The 16,993-nt window shown below is 38.9% G+C and overlaps 1 pseudogene; it reads right to left on the bottom strand.

Moving 5' to 3' along the window:
* Positions 1 to 16,993, bottom strand: part of LOC100011366 (enolase-phosphatase E1-like) — a 24,256-nt pseudogene extending 7,263 nt beyond the window's left edge.

Raw genomic sequence — 16,993 nt, 5'->3', positions numbered from 1 at the left:
TAAACCCCCAATTCTATGTATTGGTTCCAAGGTGGAAGAGTGTTATGGGCTGGGAAATGGAGGTTAAGTGACTTACCCAGAGTCACACAGCTAGGAAGTAACTGAGGCCAGATTTGAACCCAGGACCTCCTGTCTCTAGGCTTGGCTCTCAATCCACTGAGCCACCCAGCTGCCCCCCAATAAACTACCTTTTAAAGTAATGGAGTTATGACCAGCATCCTGAGAGCTAGTTATGTTTGGATAAGTCCAAATTAGACACCACCTCCTATAATAATAAGGATAATTTAACTAAGCAGCTTTAGTTTATATTCATTGTTTTATGTCTCTTTGTAGCTTTCTTTTTATCCTCTACATGCGAGTGATAAATTATAACCATATAACCATGATACCAAGTAAAAATTCCCAATTATCGATTGAATAACGTGTGTGAGAATCAGTAATCAATAATCACAGTGGGAATAAAATCAAAAAGTATTTTCTGCCCAATAGCCTTGCCAAGTGGAGTTCTCATATGCCTTCTGCATCCTCGAATATGACCCGACATGCCTGAAGCGGTGGCTTTGTGACATCCCATCTGGCTTTTCAACTACAGAATCAACGTGGCCGTCTTTATTTTTGCCCCCCATGGGACCAGTGGCTAAGTTATCTGTCCCTACAAGAACAAAAGAAGAAGCCCTTACCTTCTTGCATAAGACCTTCAAGGAAACAAAATTATGGTCGCTCCCTTTTCGAGGAAAAAAAATGATGTAGCTGACCAAGTCTCCCTCTCCCTTCTGGGAAGAGTTTGTGCATCTCTTGTACTGGCTCCTTTGCATTAAGTATATGCCAGTCTGCTGATTAGCTCGGGATCCCAGACCATGCTGGCTATGCCTTGAGACCCCCACTCTGTGACTTATGACGTGCAAGAACCAATTTTGCTCAGGAGGTCATTTCCAAGTATTTTTCTTTGACACTTCCCATGATCCTTCCATGTGAAAGTACCATCTTCCTCTTCATTTTTAGAGCCCTTTGGCCTTCTCTTTGCCCTCATCTCATTCTATCACGTATCAAATTTATTTGCAGGCAGCTAGGTGGCCCAGTGGATAGAGCACTGGACTTGTAGCTAGGAAGACCAGAGTTCCCCTACAGCCTGTTTGCTGTGTGACCCTGGGTAAGTCACTTATCCTCTCCCAGTCTCAGTTTCCCCATCAATAAAGTAAGAATAACAATAGTGACTACTTTCCAGGGTTGTTGTGAGGATGAAATGAGATGATAGTTGGGAAGTGTTTTGTAAACCTTCAGTGTTGCATCTCCCCTGTTTAAACTGTAAACTCCTTGAGGTCAGGAGAAGCAGCATGTTCTAAGAGAAAAAACCCAACAACATTGGTTAGGAAGTCAAAGGAGCTAAGCTTCAATCCAACAGGGTGACCTTGAGGTATCAACTCTTAGCTCTGTAGCAGAACTGGGCAGAAACTATGATAGCACTGAGGCACTGGCTCAGCCACTTTCCCACCCTTGGACGTGGTTTCCTCATCTGCAAAATAAAGGGGTTTCTAAGGACCCTTCTAGCTAGCTGTGTGATCCAGGGAGAGTCACTTAACCTCTGTTTGCCTCCGTTTCCTTTTCTATGAATTGGGGATAATAATAGCACTGACCTCCCAGGGTTGTTGTGAAAATCAAAAGAGATAATAATCATAGAGTGCTTAGTACAGTGCCTGGCACAGGGTAGGAGTCATATAAATGTTAGCTATTATGATTATTAGGAATCACTTGCCTTCCTAGGAAATGTTTGTTAAGTAGAGGGACGGATCATAGACCTAGAGCTAGAAGTGATCCTAGATGTAATTCAGTGCAACCTCATTTTACAGATGAAGAAACAAATCCAGAGAGGTTAAGGAGCTTGCCTAAGATCACTGAATAAGGAAGCATTAGAGGCAGGATCTGAACCCAGGTCCTTGGCTCTAGAGTCCACACTTTCCCCACTATACCAGGCTGCCTTCTGAACTAAGGCGTCAGTGGGTATAGGGATGGTATGGTTCTACAGTAGGAAGCCTATGGACCAAACATAATAGATAAACAAACAGTGTTAAGCTTACTGTCTTTTTTAAGTCAAATTTTTTTTAATTAATTAAGTTTTTAAACCTTAACTTTCTGTCTTAGTAATAACTCTAGGATAGAAGAGTGACAAGTTAATCAGAGTTAAATGACTTGCCCAGGGTCACACAACCAGGAAGTATCTGAATCCAGATTTGAACACAGGTCCTTTTGACTCCAGACCTGGTGTTCTAACCACCAAATAGCTAAATGCCCCTTTAAAATTTATTTTTAACATAAATAAAAAGAATTTTTTTTCATTCAAAATTTTCTCCTCCAGCCTTTCTCTTGTCTTAAGATTGTCTACTTATATTCAGGTTTGATCTTAAGGCCACCCAAAGGAAGTCTGAAATAAGTGAGACCTTCAAAGAAATATGGCATTTAAAATAAGGGTTAACTGAGTCACAGAACTGGAGGTAGGAAAGGAGGTTCTTCCCAATGGGGGCAAAGAACAAATCTAATTCCCCTCTTCCATGATGGTCCTTCAAATACTTGAAGATACTTTCTCTTCAGGCTGACCCAATTCCTTTAGCTAGTCTTTATGTGGCATGGACTCTGGGTGTTTCACCATCCTGAATGTCTCTCATGGGGATACTCTCCAGCTCGTCAGTGTCCTTCCAAAACTATGATGCCCAGAACTTAACCCCAGATGAGGTCTGTTCAGGTCTGAGTTCAGGGAGATGATCACCTCCTCATTTCTAGAAAACAGATCTCTTAATGAGGCTAAAAATCTCATTAGCTTTGCTAATTGCTGTAGTGCTTTGCTGACTCATTGAGCTCAGCGTCCCTTGGAAACCCCAAACTATTGACTAACTCTGCCATCTCCCATCCTGTACTTGGAAAGTTGATTTTTTGAACCAAAGTAGAAATTTTACATTTGAATTTCTTCTAATTAGATTTATCCCAATGGTTTAGCCTGTTGAATTCTTTTGAGATCTTGACTCTGCCAACCATTGGGTGATCTTATAAACATACAATTTATGCCTTATTCATGTGGGGTAGCGGTTAAAATGATCTTGAGAGACTGATTTTCTTAAATTTAAAATAATTTGTTAATTGACTGGTCAAGACATTCTAATGTGGCCAAATGATTCTTCTGATCATCATGGGACAAATGGAAACTCTGGGTCCAGTTAATTAGCCATTTGGGGGAGCTCTTCACTCAGCTCCACCCCTGAACATCCCAAGACATCTTTAATTGGTGATAGCTAATTAAGAGATGGTCCATCTGACCCAGAATGACAGGTGAGGATTCTCACATCCACAGGAAAAACATTATTATAGATCTTTTCTTGTCACCTCAAGGCTGTGAAAGGGCCACACTCTTCCAGACAAAGAGATTGCAATGGATCCAGGTGTGAGACCTGGCTCAGGAATTATCCCTAATATACCCTGTATAATCCAGGACCCCGATATAAAAAGAATATAGTATATAAAAAATAAATTCTTACAGTTGTTATGATGACTCCTTTTGAGGCTTCACTCCTGACTCTCCACAGTATTTTCTCTACTATGCCCTTAATACTTTCTTTTCTTCTCTTTCACCCTTCCCTTCTGTCTTAGGATCAATTCTAAGATGGAAGAGCAGCAAGGGTTAGGCAATTGGGGTTATACAACTTGCCCAGGATTACCGCTTTAGGAAGTATCTGACAACAGACTTGAATCCAGGTCCTTCTGACTCCAAGCCTGGTACTCTATCCACTGTGCTACCTTGCTGCCCTGCCCTTAGTACTTTCATATTTCACTCCCGCTCCCCTTCAGCTTCCTTTTAGTTACTGTGTCCTCTCACTAGAATAAGCTCTGTGAGGGCAGGGACTATCTTTCTTTTTGCTGACATTTGTTTTCCTGGCATTTAGAACCAGATCTGGAACACAAATAAACTCTTAATAAAGTCTTACTGATTTGACTTGATAAAGATGATGAACATTAAACAGCACAGGGCTAAGGATTGGAAGAGGGCAAATGGAGCTCTCTTTTAAAAGGGAAGAGAAGAGTCTGCAAACTACAGGCTAATAAGCTTGACTTCTATTCTTGGGAATATTCTAGAATTGATCATTAAACAGACTCCTGCCAAGTCTGCATAGGACCATTATTGACTAATTGTGGAGTCTAGCCATTCAAATGGTTCTGAATCTAATTATATTATTATCATTATAGCTGAATATAGCCCCCTTCAGGCTAACTCTCCAACTTGGCACTTATAAGTTTGTATTTTGCATCCCTGGGGGTCTGGGGGTGGGGGGAGTAGGGATATGTGTCCTCTTCTAGGTTCAAATCTACTCTGTGAATCCACATTACTGTACAACTAGAATATCTCTTTCTTTTCCTTCCTTCCTTCCTTCCTTCCTTCCTTCCTTCCTTCCTTCCTTCCTTCCTTCCTTCCTTCCTTCCTTCCTTCCTTCCTTCCTTCCTTCCTTCCTTCCTTCCTTCCTTCCTTCCTTCCTTCCTTCTCTCTGTCTGTCTGTCTATCTGTCTGTCTGTCTCTTTCTCTCTGTCTGTCTCTTGCTCTCACTCTCTCTCTCTGGACCTCCTCTGTCTAGATCTGGCTTTCAATTCACTGAGCCACTCAGCTGTCCCCTCCATATTTTTTAAGAATGTATTTAATTGATTAATTTAGAGTATTTTCCCAAGATTACAAAAATCATGTTCTTTTCCTTCCTTCCCCCAACCCCCTCCCATAACCAATGCGCAATTCTACTGGGTTTTACATGTGTCATTGGTTAAGACTTATTTCCATATTATTAGTATTTGCACAAGGGTGATCTGAAATGGAACACTTCACAAATGAGTTCAAACACCTAGAATATTGATTATTGGAACCATAATTTATTAATAAAAGAGAGAAAGAAAGAATCTACCAGCTGGGACAGAATTCCCTAATGGAATACTGCGTTGGTTTAACATTAAAGACCAGATTATATACATTGCAGAATTCTTATCTAACAAACAAACCTTAACACAGGAATGTGGGATCTGAGATGGGGGGGACAATTCTTAGAATTAAGATGGGGCTGTTAACCAAGGAGTGTTTATCTTCACTTAGTCAAATGTTAGTTCACTGGCCCTTTGATATTCCTAAAATTCCTCTTTTGTCTCTTGCCACCCAAACTAAGCAGAAAACATTTTGTTATCTGCCCCAAACATCTTGTCCTTCTGGAGGGAAGGAAAAACCAGGTCTGTCCCCTAAAAATGCGTACAGGGGTAATTTTTCCATCTTTGGTCTTTTGGGGGCTACTTCAGATCGTTTAGAGTCAACATCCCCAATCGTATCCCCATTGACCCATGTGATCAAGCAGTTGTTTTTCTTTTATGTTTCTGCTCCCACAGTTCTTTCTCTGAATGTGGATAATGCCCTTTCTCAGCATTTCTTCTCATAGAGAAGTTATTATATTTATTACATTTGATTTTATCACAGTGTATCAGTCTCTGTGTACAATGTTCTCCTGGTTCTGCTCCTTTCGCTCTGCATCAATTCCTAGAGGTTGTTCTAGTTCTCATGGAATTCCTCCACTTTATTATTCCTTTGAGCATAATAGTATTCCATCACCAACATATATACCACAGTTTGTTCAGCCATTCCCCAATTGAAAGGCATCCCCTCATTTTCCAATTTTTGGCCACCACAAAGAGCACAGCTATGAATATCCTTGTACAAGTCTTTTTCCTTATTATCTCTTTGGGGTACAAACCCAGCAGTGCTATGACTGGATCAAAGGGCAGGTAGACTTTTAGTGCCCTTTGGGCATAGTTCTAAATTACCCTCCAGAATGCTTGGATCAATTCAACTGAACCAGCATTGTCCCAATGTTCCAATTTTGCCACATCCCTCCTCCAGCATTTATTACTTTCCTTTGCTGTCATGTTAGTCAATCTACTAGGTGTGAGGTGATACCTCAGAGTTGTTTTCATTTGCATTTCTCTGATTATAAGAGATTTAGAACTTTTTTCATGTGTTTATTGATAGTTTTGATTTCTTTATCTGAAAATTACCTATTCATGTCCCTTGCCCATTTATCAATTGGGGAATGGGGAAGATTTTCCCCCAATTTGTTGCTTCCTTTCTTATTTTAGTTGCATTGGTTTTGTTTGTACAAAACCTTTTTAATTCAATGTAATCAAAATTATTTATTTTACATTTTGTAATTTTTTCTAACTCTTATTTGGTCTTAAAATCTTTCCTTTCTCAAAGATTTGACAACTATACTATTCTGTGTTGACCTAATTTACTTATAGTTTCCTTCTTTATCTTCAAGTCATTCATCCATTCTGAGTTTATCTTGGTATAGGGTGTAAGATGTTGATCTAAACCTAATCTCTCCCATACTGTTTTCCAATTTTCCCAGCAGTTTTTATCAAATAGTGGATTTTTGTCCCCAAAGCTGGAATCTTTGGGTTTATCATAGATTGTCTTGCTGAGGTCACTTAGCCCAAGTCTATTCCACTGATCCTCCCATCTGTTTCTTAGCCAGTACCAAATTGTTTTGATGACCACTGCTTTATAGTATAGTTTGAGAGCCGGTACTGCAAGGCCACCTTCCTTCACATTTTTTTTTCAATATTTCCCTTGATATTCTTGATTTTTTGTTCTTCCAAATGAACTTTATTATAATTTTTTCTAATTCAGTAAAAAAGTTTCTTGGTAGTTTAATGGGTATGGTACTAAATAAGTAACTTACTTTGGGTAGGATTGTCCCTCCATATTTTTTAAAAAGAAAAATGAGAATTTCTCAAAAGCTTCCTTTTCTAGATGTTGATTAACCATCTCTTTAATGATTGGTACTAGAATTTTTCTAGGAACTGAATTCAAATTCATTGGCCTATGTTTTATAGACTTTTATTCTCTTCCCTCAAAACAAACAAAAAAAAAAAACCAGAGAGAGAGAGAGAGGCAGCTAAGTAGCACACTGAGTAGAATATCAGGCTTGGAGATGGAAGGACTTGGATTCAAATCTGTCCTTAGATACTTCCTAGCTATGTGACCCTGGGCAAGTCACTTAACTTCTGTTTGCCTTATCTCATTGGAGAAGGAAAAGGCAAACCACTCCAATATCTTTGTACAAACAAACAAAGAAGCAAACAAGCCTCAAATGGAGTCAGTGAGAGTGATATTCTACTGAACAACAAAAAAGGCATTGCAAGAGGGTTAGAAAAACTAATTTTAACACTTTCTAGTTTCCTTATTATCTACAACTTACATTTTGTGATTACATGAAGTAGACTGGAAGGAAATCAGTTAAGGACCAAATTTCTTCCCTACAAACTTCCCACTATCTTTTTGTCTTTTTTAGCTTCTCTTGTCAGGCCCATCTTGAACATTAGCATTTTTAATATTTTATAGGACATGCAGCACTCTTACAGTCATGTTCTTTTCATTGCTTTTCCTGCTTTTGTTCCCATATTCCTAATATTGCTTGTTTTTGTTTTTGTTTTTGTTTTTTTGTTCTGGCTCTTGATTTTATTGGAATATGGAACCACAGTAAAGAGGCTCCCTCTACAAAGGCAGATTATAAAAATCTACTTGGCCATTAGTTTTAGAGAGTTGCTTGGGCACTGGAGGTTAAGGAATTTGCTCAGGGTCATTAAGTCATTTTGTATTATAGGTAAGACTTGAACCCATATCATTCTCACACTATGCCATGTTCCCTCTTGCATATCTATTTGTCTGTCTATCTATCTATCCATCTATCTAAATGACTAACTCTCTGTCTGCCTGTCTGTCTATCTACCCATCATCTATCTATCTATCTATCTATCTATCTGTCTGTCTGTCTGTCTGTCTATCTGTCCATCTATCTATCTATCTATCCACCCATCCATTTACCTACCTATCCATCCACCCAAATCCTATTATTCAGAAAACTCCCATTTTTTTCTTTTGTGTTGGAACTTTTCCCTCTGTCTTTGGAATTTCATTCTTTTAGTTTTTTCTATTTTAATAACAAATTTCTATATAAGTTTTCCAAAGTTATATGAGATTCATGTTGTCTCCCTCACTTCTTCCCTCCCCCACTTGAAGTTGACAAGCAATTCAATCTGTATCATACATGTATTATCACACAAAACATCTTTTAGTGTTATTCATTTTTGTAAATGAATAATCTTATAAAACCCAAACCTCAAAACATATACCCAAATACACGAGTGCTAAATCATGTTTTCATCTGCATTCCTATGGAATTTCATTCTTGAGAGTTTTTCATTCTTTCTGGAATGACATCCCTATAGGATTTTTAGGTCAAGAATTCCTTACCTCCTTCCCCTGAAATCTACTTTCCCAAAATCTAGGGTACATGTTAGACTATCCCTGGCTTTTGTCTCCTCTAGAATGGAATTGTAATCTCTACCCCAAGGAATTTCTGCCTTAGCAACCTATTCACCTCTCTTAGAATCAGATCTATAATAGAAATCTCCTCGTTGGTTCTTTCACCTTTTGAAAAGACAAAATCATAATTAAGGTGATTCAAGAAGCTGTTAGAGGTTTTGCTTTTATAGGGGGATGGGGGAAAGGAGGGAAGGAAGAAGAGATAGAAAGGGAGAAAGAGAGGGAGACAAATGGAGAAAGAGAGACACAAAGAGAGACAGAGACAGAGAGACAGAGAGAGACAGGGAGAGGAAGGGGGAGAGGGAGAGAGAGGAAGAGAGAGAGAAAGAGAGAAAGAGAGAGAGAGAAAGAGAGAGAGACAGAGAGAGAGAGAGAGACAGAGAGAGAGACAGAGAGATCCAATAGATGTTTTGATATTTGAATTTCCCATCATTACTATAACATGCTTCTATGCCAGACTTAGAATCTGTTTCCAAGATGCCTCATTTATTTCCTTTCTCTTTAGATGGTCTGTAGTTTACTCCAAGGATAAAATTGCTCATGTTCCTCTCCCATATGCTCTCCTCCATGCTTCTTCTCCCATGTGAGTATGCCTTCTTAATATACAAATTGGTTTTCTCCCTTTTACCTATCTCATTTGTTTTGAATTTGATACACTCATGCTAAACCATAGTCCTGACATAAGATTTAGCTTGCCGAGTCTCAGTGATGCATATGAAACGAAATTTGTGCCCTTGTATCATAACCTCTAGTTTTTCTTTCTGATTATCTGAACTTTGGACATTTGTTTATATATATTTGATGGCTTTGGTTTTCATTTTGGCTCTTTCCTTGAATTTTGCCTCCTGTGAACTGGGGTTATCTGAATCTTTATTCTTTCCCTTTCATTGTAGCTACTCTCTTTTGTATCTAGATTGATTGATATACTTAGGTAGTTTTTTTCCATCCATCATCCTTTTTATTTTAATGCCCTTTTGATGAGATTTGCAAGACATGAGACAAATACATTTTTACCAATCATGGTTAGATGCTCTTCATTCACGCTGAGAGTCTGTTATATTTTCAGTGATGGTCCAGAAATTAAAATCCAATTTTCAGACACCATCTTCTTTTCCAGCTGTCCACTTCCCAAATCAGATTTTCTCTTTTGTTTGTCTTGACTTCATTAGGCAGCATTAAGCAAAACACAACCTGGGTTCCTATGGTCTTTTGTTTCCAGTCCAAGATGGTAACCTCTGACAATACATTTTAGGCTCCTTTTAACAGAATTATTTTGCTTACATAAGTTACCAGGACTATATAGTAGCCATCTGCCTTAATACTTCTTTTTCTTAAAAAAAAAAAATTTTTTTTAAACCCTTACATTCCATCTTGGAATCAATACTGTGTATTGGCTCCAAGGCAGAAGAGTGGTAAGGGCTAGGCAATGGGGGTCAAGTGACTTGCCCAGGGTCACACAGCTGGGAAGTGTCTGAGGCCAGATTTGAACCTAGGACCTCCCATCCCTAGGCCTGGCTCTCAATTCACTGATCTACCCAGCCACCCCCCCCCCATAGTATTTATTTTTAAAAGAAAAAAAAATCACCCTAAGTGAGGGATACATTTAAAAACAATGAAAACATGTATGATGTACAACATCTGTGGACTTGCCACTTCCATGAAAGGGTGGTTTGGGTTAGCAACCTCTTCATCTCTGTTAGAACTGAAATAACTATAACTAGAATACTAGGTAGAACATGTAATTATATCAAACTAATATTTTATTTAAGCTAAAGGAAGAAAGGGAAGGGAATTGGAAAGATCTAAACTTTACCCCCAAAGTCAATGTACTAAATCCTACAAACTAATTATTTTCACTACCTACAAAGCTATCTAACTATAACAAATTAATTTACCCCCCTTAGTCTTGATGGTTACAGAAACAGGGTTCAAAGGAAAGGTCTCACTGACAGTTGTCCTCAGGAGTCTTGAGCAGCTCTGTTGGAAATCGCTCTGCAGCAGCAGCAGCAGCAGGGATAGGCAGAATCTCAAGACAAGCCACAGGAGAGGGAATCAATGGCTCTCTGGGTCCTCCACATAGTAACCAGACGGAAAACCCTCCTGGCTCTTCTGACTGTTAGGGAAAGCCACAGCCTGTCACTCCCCAACGTTCTGGAATCTTTCTGCTCTCAAGGACTTCCTGCTCCTGCCTTGTAGGACTTCCTTCTGCTTGGCAGCAGAGACCTAACTACTCTATTCTTCCAACAGAATCAAATCTATAGTAGAATTCTCCTTGTTGGTTCTTTCACTTTTTGAAAGATGAAGTCACAATTAAGGTGATTCAAGAAGCTGTTAGTGGTTTTGCTTTTGGGAGAAGAGGGGTGAAATAGGAAGATAGAGTGAGGAAACTCTCATAATTATTCATTTGAGCCCTGCTTGATATTTCTAGTTTTGTTACATTCACCTTTTTAAAACTTAAACATTTTTTCAATTATATATAGAACCAAATTAATAATTATTTTCTGACATCTTAAAAATTCTGATTCTCTCCCTCCCTTCTTGCCTCCTTCCTGAGGTGGTAAATAGCCTGATATGCAATACATATTTTCATATTTTCCATGCCGTGATGGAAGACACATACAATATATGTTGTTCTCCTGGTTCTGTTTACTTCACTTTGCATTTGTTGTTCCATTAACTTTCTTTTTGTGTGTGTTGTTCTTTCCATTTACATGGTTATAGTCATTGTGCCTATTGTTTGCTTGGCTTTGCTGACTTCATTCTGCATCAATTCATGGATATCATTCCATTCTGCTCTGTATTCATCACATACATCATTTCTCACAGCCCATTACATTCATGTGTCACAATTTGTTTAGCCATTCGCCAGTCAATGGGAATGTCAATCTACCTTGTTGCCAATTCTTAGCCATCACAAAAAGCGCAAGATCATCTATGGGAGTGCAGAAAGAAAATATTGGAACTTTTACAATTTTTGATCTAGTGTAAGGCAGAGGTAGGGTATTTCCCACCTTGGCTACCATAGTCAAAGAAAGTAGTCCTTTTGATGTAGTTTCAGTGTATAAATAAGATGCATGGGTCCCAGATCTCTCTCTCTCTTTTAAAAACCCCTTTCTTTCTGTTTTAATATCAGTTCTAAGATAGAAGAGTAGGAAGGGTTAGGCAATTGGGGTTAAGTGTCTTGTCAAGGTCACACAGGAAATGTTTGAGGCCATATTTAAACCCAGGTCCTCCTGACTTCAGACCTAGTGCTCTATTGACTGTGCTACCTAGTTGCTCAGATCCTAAATCTCTTTATGAAATGTGAAAGTAGGTCAAGAAGCATAAAGGTTAGTCATTCCCCTTGGGGCTCTAAATGGCTTTCCTTGAATGAGCATCAGAGATTAAAATTTGAAGACAGTTGTGTAAGGGACCATATGAATGAATGAACCAGGGGAAATCAGGGTGGGCTACATCTCAATAGAGATTGGGGATAAAAGGATGAGGTAGGGGAAATTCTGAATCAGAGCTAAAATGTGACCCTTTTGTTTTTCATGGTCCTACTGACCCTTGGTCACGAAAGGCTCCATTAGCCTTTCCCTCACTCTATTTCTCCTTTCTCCCCAATACCTGATCTAAAGAATCATACCTACTTAAAAAGTTGGGCCAGGTGTTCTGTTGTTTTCGGCATGGAATCTTAGAGCAGATGCAAAATTCAGTTTTATTTTTTATTGTGGATGTGAACTGAAGGGGTAGAATAATTAAAACTCTTAGAGAAGTTAAGTGAGTTGCCCAGGATCACATAGCTAGAAAATGCGGATTTGAACTTGGGTCTTCCTGATTCCAGACCTAGCACTCAATCCACTGAACCATCTATCATTTATTTGCTACTTATGACATATATATGTATATACAATTGCCCATTGCTATATTACGGTTCACTTATCCTGGCTTCACTATATTTCAGATTTAAAAAAAATCTAATTCTATATTGAGTTTTTGCTTTATCATGGAATTTTGTAGATGGATACTGTACTATACACAATGGAAATGCAGTACACCACTACCGCTTGTGCCACAAGCCAACATGAGATTGTCCATGGCACACTATTGGCTGTTGGAATAGAAGGTGACCAACCACAGTGCTATGTTCTATATCCTGGGTGCTGATGGCTCAGTGACTGTAGCATCAGTCTGTTTGCTCTCCCATACTGTGCTCATAATAATAAAATAAATATAAAGCCACTATTTCACAGATTTTCACCTATTGTGAGCATCTAAGGAACTTAACTCCTACAATAGGTGAGGGATCATTGTATATATCATCAATACTATATATATCATTATATACCATTTACTGGCTACTACATGACTAATATATAGTATATATGAGTACCTCCCTCTTCTAGCATGAGACTGTAACAGCCAAGAAAGGCATGTATTTATATGTCCCATCCATTGCAATATGGAGGCAAGGACTATAGTAGTGAAAATCACTTCAGATATCTTATCCATTACATTTTTATAAATGTAGAGGTGGGGAATAGAGTAGTGCTATAGCACTTCACTTCAGCTACTAAATGGACCTTTTACCTCTTGTTACAAACAACGCAAAGGTAGACAAATAATCAGTCAGAGGTAGTGGTGCTACTGGATATCTAAGAATCATCAATTTAAAATTTTTAGATCCTTAAATTTTCCAAAGGTTGTAAGCAGTTTGATGGAGTCCATCCATCATCATCTATGTGGCAATTAACAAGGCTGTTTAGGCAACATATGACCTTGATGGATCTGGTGACAAACTCAGCATCCATAAGAACCTATGGTTTTGCCATGGAAAAGGGTTTGCACAAGTTGTTCATGGACTTTTACAATGGTATTTTCTCCAGCCTAGTCATATGGGGAGGTACAAATAAAAAAACTGTAACATAACATATAGCTAATAGCCAAAACACAGTAACTTAAAGTGACATAGTGTAATAGAATATATTAGATTAGATCAGTATGGGAACTTAACAAACAAAATTAAATCTTAAAGCAAACAATCAGCAAATATAATATATATGACAGGATACAGGCAATGCATTCAAGAGTTCTTTTTTTTCTTTTTTTTTAATTCTGATGGCTGCATTACAGAGACTTCACTATTTGGAGGGGAACAAACTGAAACAGTTAGCAATGGAGTCTCTTTAAGGTTCCTTCCTCTCCAGAATATTATCTTCCACTTAGATTCCTTTGGTCACATCTCTGGAGTTCCCCATGCACCCCATATTGGATGTGTTGCAGAGACTGGGCAAGCCAAAATGGCAAGAGGGTGTAAGGAGATAAATCTCTCCCCTAAATCTCAGGATTACTCAAGCTAACAACAAGGCATCCAATCACTATACCCAGGAACAGTGCTATATAGAGCCACTGTGAAATATTCTCTGGGATTTTGAACCATTTTAGATATACAAGAAACAGCATTTTTCCCAATTTGGGTTATGCCACTCAGTATCATGTTTGGTTGTCTATTTTTAAAGTTTAGGACTTACCTTTCTTTGCAGCAAGATCAACAGCTGAGGAATTAGCTACTAATAGCTGGCTGAGGGATAGTTTAGAGATAGTAGAAGGTGAAGGAAATTATCAGTAAATTGAGGCTGCTCATCAAACCTTTGTGGTAACCAAAATGTAAGGAATTAAATTTAGGGGTTCAACTAAATATATGAGAATTTTAAATTAATATTATGGTTGCCAATTTAAAATATTATAGCTCAAGCCAAAATGATTTTTAGTAGCTTTATTTACAAAAAGTTGGAAAGAGTGAAGGTAGAGAAATATAAGAAGAGGGTAGAGAAGATGTCTAGCCTATCAGGGCTTGTTAACCCTCAACTGAAGGCCCCAGTGTTCCACTTACACAGTCTCAAGAGGGGAAGGCCTCTCTGGAACTAATCTCTCCAGAAGCCAGGAAAGAAAGGCCAGCTACTCACTCACCCAAGAAACAGTCCAAGAGCAAAGGTCCTAAGTCAAAGCTGAGGTCCAAGTCCAGAGTCACCTCCAAGAAGAGGTCACCAGCTGAAGCTCCAAGCTAAAGATTCAAGCCAAAGATGACTCAAAGACTTAAGCTGAAGACAACTCTCTAATTAAAGAAGATCAGGACTTTTATAGTCCTTTTTGTCCCTTCACCTCTTCACGGGGGTCTACCACAGCCCTCAAATTGCCTAGCACTTCCCAGGGGGGCAGTGTCTGTGGAATTCACACCTCTCATCCTCTGAAGGTGTAAACTCTTATCAAAACGATTCACAAGTTCCTAACTTGAGTTTCTGAGAGTCTGAACTCATTAAGTAAGGGACTTGTGAATTCTCTTAATTGTTGGCTAACAGTGTTAAGCAGGGGTGTTTTCAGTTTTTGGTTGGTTAAATTAAAAGTTGCTGATTGATAGACAAAGAAAGTTTGATTCACACTCCACACCTGGAAACTACAAGCTATCCTAATGACAACATCAGCACTTGATTAATCCAGCTCTTTGAGTAATTTTCTTCCCAATTGTTTTCTTCTTCATCAGATTAGATTTAGCCTGCCTGTGTTAGAGACTATTTGCTCCCCTAAGAGTTTGCTCCCATCACCCTAAAAAGAGGACAATGTAGGAAGATTATAAAATCATACCAAATTTTCAAGGAATGGTTTTAGAGAAGTGAGGCTTTAGAATGATTTTTCTAAATTAAAGTAGGTAGACATTTCTTCCTTTAAAAAAAAATAATTTTGCTCATTCTGTCTAGCAACTGCTACCCTGCAGGGGAACAAATACTTTAGTGATACAACTTCTCTACCACTCCTATCTTTACAATTAAAAAAAATAGGCCTTCATTTCACTGAGTTAAAAATTCCCTTTTTCTTCTCCCTTAGGAATGCTGGGGAATGTGATTTGAAGATATAATTTTCTTCAATTGTGCTATTTTATCAGTAGAATAAGCCTAGAAAAAATGGATAGAATTCTGAGAAATAGTTTTGATCTCTTTAAAAAAAACAAGAAAACTTTTTCCTCTACATAGGTAAGAATAAACAGTTCATTGAAGAAAGTGATGAGGTTGAAATCTGATTTTTCACTTCTGTTAACCTTATATTGCCAGGTCTCACTACCACAACCTTTTTTTTGGCTACATTGGCCTCTCATCTGTCAGAAACAGGATATTTTGAGGGTTAGCTGGGTTGCTCAGTGGATTGAAAGCCAGGTTTAGAGACAGGAGGTCCTAGATTCAAATTTGCCCTGAGACTCTTCCCCGCTGTGTGACCCTGGGGCAAGTCATTTAAAACCCTATTGCCTATCCCTTACTGTTCTTCTGCCTTGGAACCAATACACAGGATTAATTCCAAGTTGGAAGGCAAGGGTTTAAAAAAAAAAAGAAATAGGATGTTTTGGGGGAGTAGCTGATGCTTGCTGCACTTTTCCTGTAACTTTTAATCTCCATTTTTAATATCTTGTCTTAGTATCAAAATGGCCATTGAAAAGCTTCTGTTGAACAGCCAAAGAGAAGCTTTTGCCCTTCAAGGCTCCCTGAAGAATAAGTATATACCTTCATGCTTGTGTTAGAGAGATTTTCTTAATCTCTCCCTCTGTCTCCTTAAGAGGCAAGAGAGCAGGATTTCTAAGTAGATCAGAACTGACCAGAGTCAGTGAGCCAGAGCTGAAGATTCCGTTACCAGGGAGACCAGTATAGCGATAAGGAAGGAGTGCTGACAGTTAGGGGCTTTTGCCTCTGGATCTGGAGAAAGCAGGAGGTCTGTCTCTGTGGCAAGGACAACTGGCAGTTGGCTACTGACAGTTGGGTGATAGAAAACTGATTGAAGGATTGAGTGGGTGGTGGCTGTCTGATTATTTAGGAAGTTAGGTAGTTAGTGAATCATTTTTAGATAGAGTAGGTTAGAGCAGGTCTGGTGCTTGCCAGGCAAGAAGAAACTATCCTCAGAAGACAGTTAGAGGTAGGTTATTAGAAATTTTAGATAGTATTAGGAATTTTAGGTATTGTTATAGGTTATAAAGATAATAACATCTCTTTCCTCTTTTTCTACTTTCTATCTGTACTTCTCAAATTAAACTAAGTATTTTTATTCAACTAGTCTCCTCACTTTTGTCGAACTCCTACTTTTAACTCTTATACCTGCTTGTCTCCATTTTCTGACTGCAGGAACCACATCCTCAGAGAACTGGGTCTCTATCGTCCCAGATTCCAAGGCCATATGCGGCTCAGGAGCTGTTTCTGGGCTGAGGTCTTCCTGTCTAGTGCCAGGAAACACTGTCTACCACAGCCTGGATCATTTGCTCCCTGAGCCCGAAATCAGCATAACTCCATCCAAGTGAGAATTATCTTCTGCCAGTTTTCTCAGTAGGCTCACGTCCTGTTGACAGTCTTCTCTTCAGTACGTGTGTGCAGATGGTTTTTAACATTCTCCTGAATGTCAGAAAATGACGTGTCCTTTGCAAAAGCAATCGGGGTAGCGGTACCTTCCCTATCCAACAACCACCATAGCTCAATCTGGGCTGGGGCAGCTGCTGCAGTGGGGAACAAGAGGAAGGCACCTGAGTAGCCTAGTAGCAATATTTTGGCTACACTTTTTGGGTCCCCTTTCAGACTTCCCCAT

This window comes from Monodelphis domestica, chromosome 4, assembly GCF_027887165.1.
Source record: "Monodelphis domestica isolate mMonDom1 chromosome 4, mMonDom1.pri, whole genome shotgun sequence".
Taxonomy (NCBI): domain Eukaryota; kingdom Metazoa; phylum Chordata; class Mammalia; order Didelphimorphia; family Didelphidae; genus Monodelphis; species Monodelphis domestica.
Note: the sequence above shows the minus strand (reverse complement) of the source record. Positions and strands in the feature narration are given on the sequence as shown.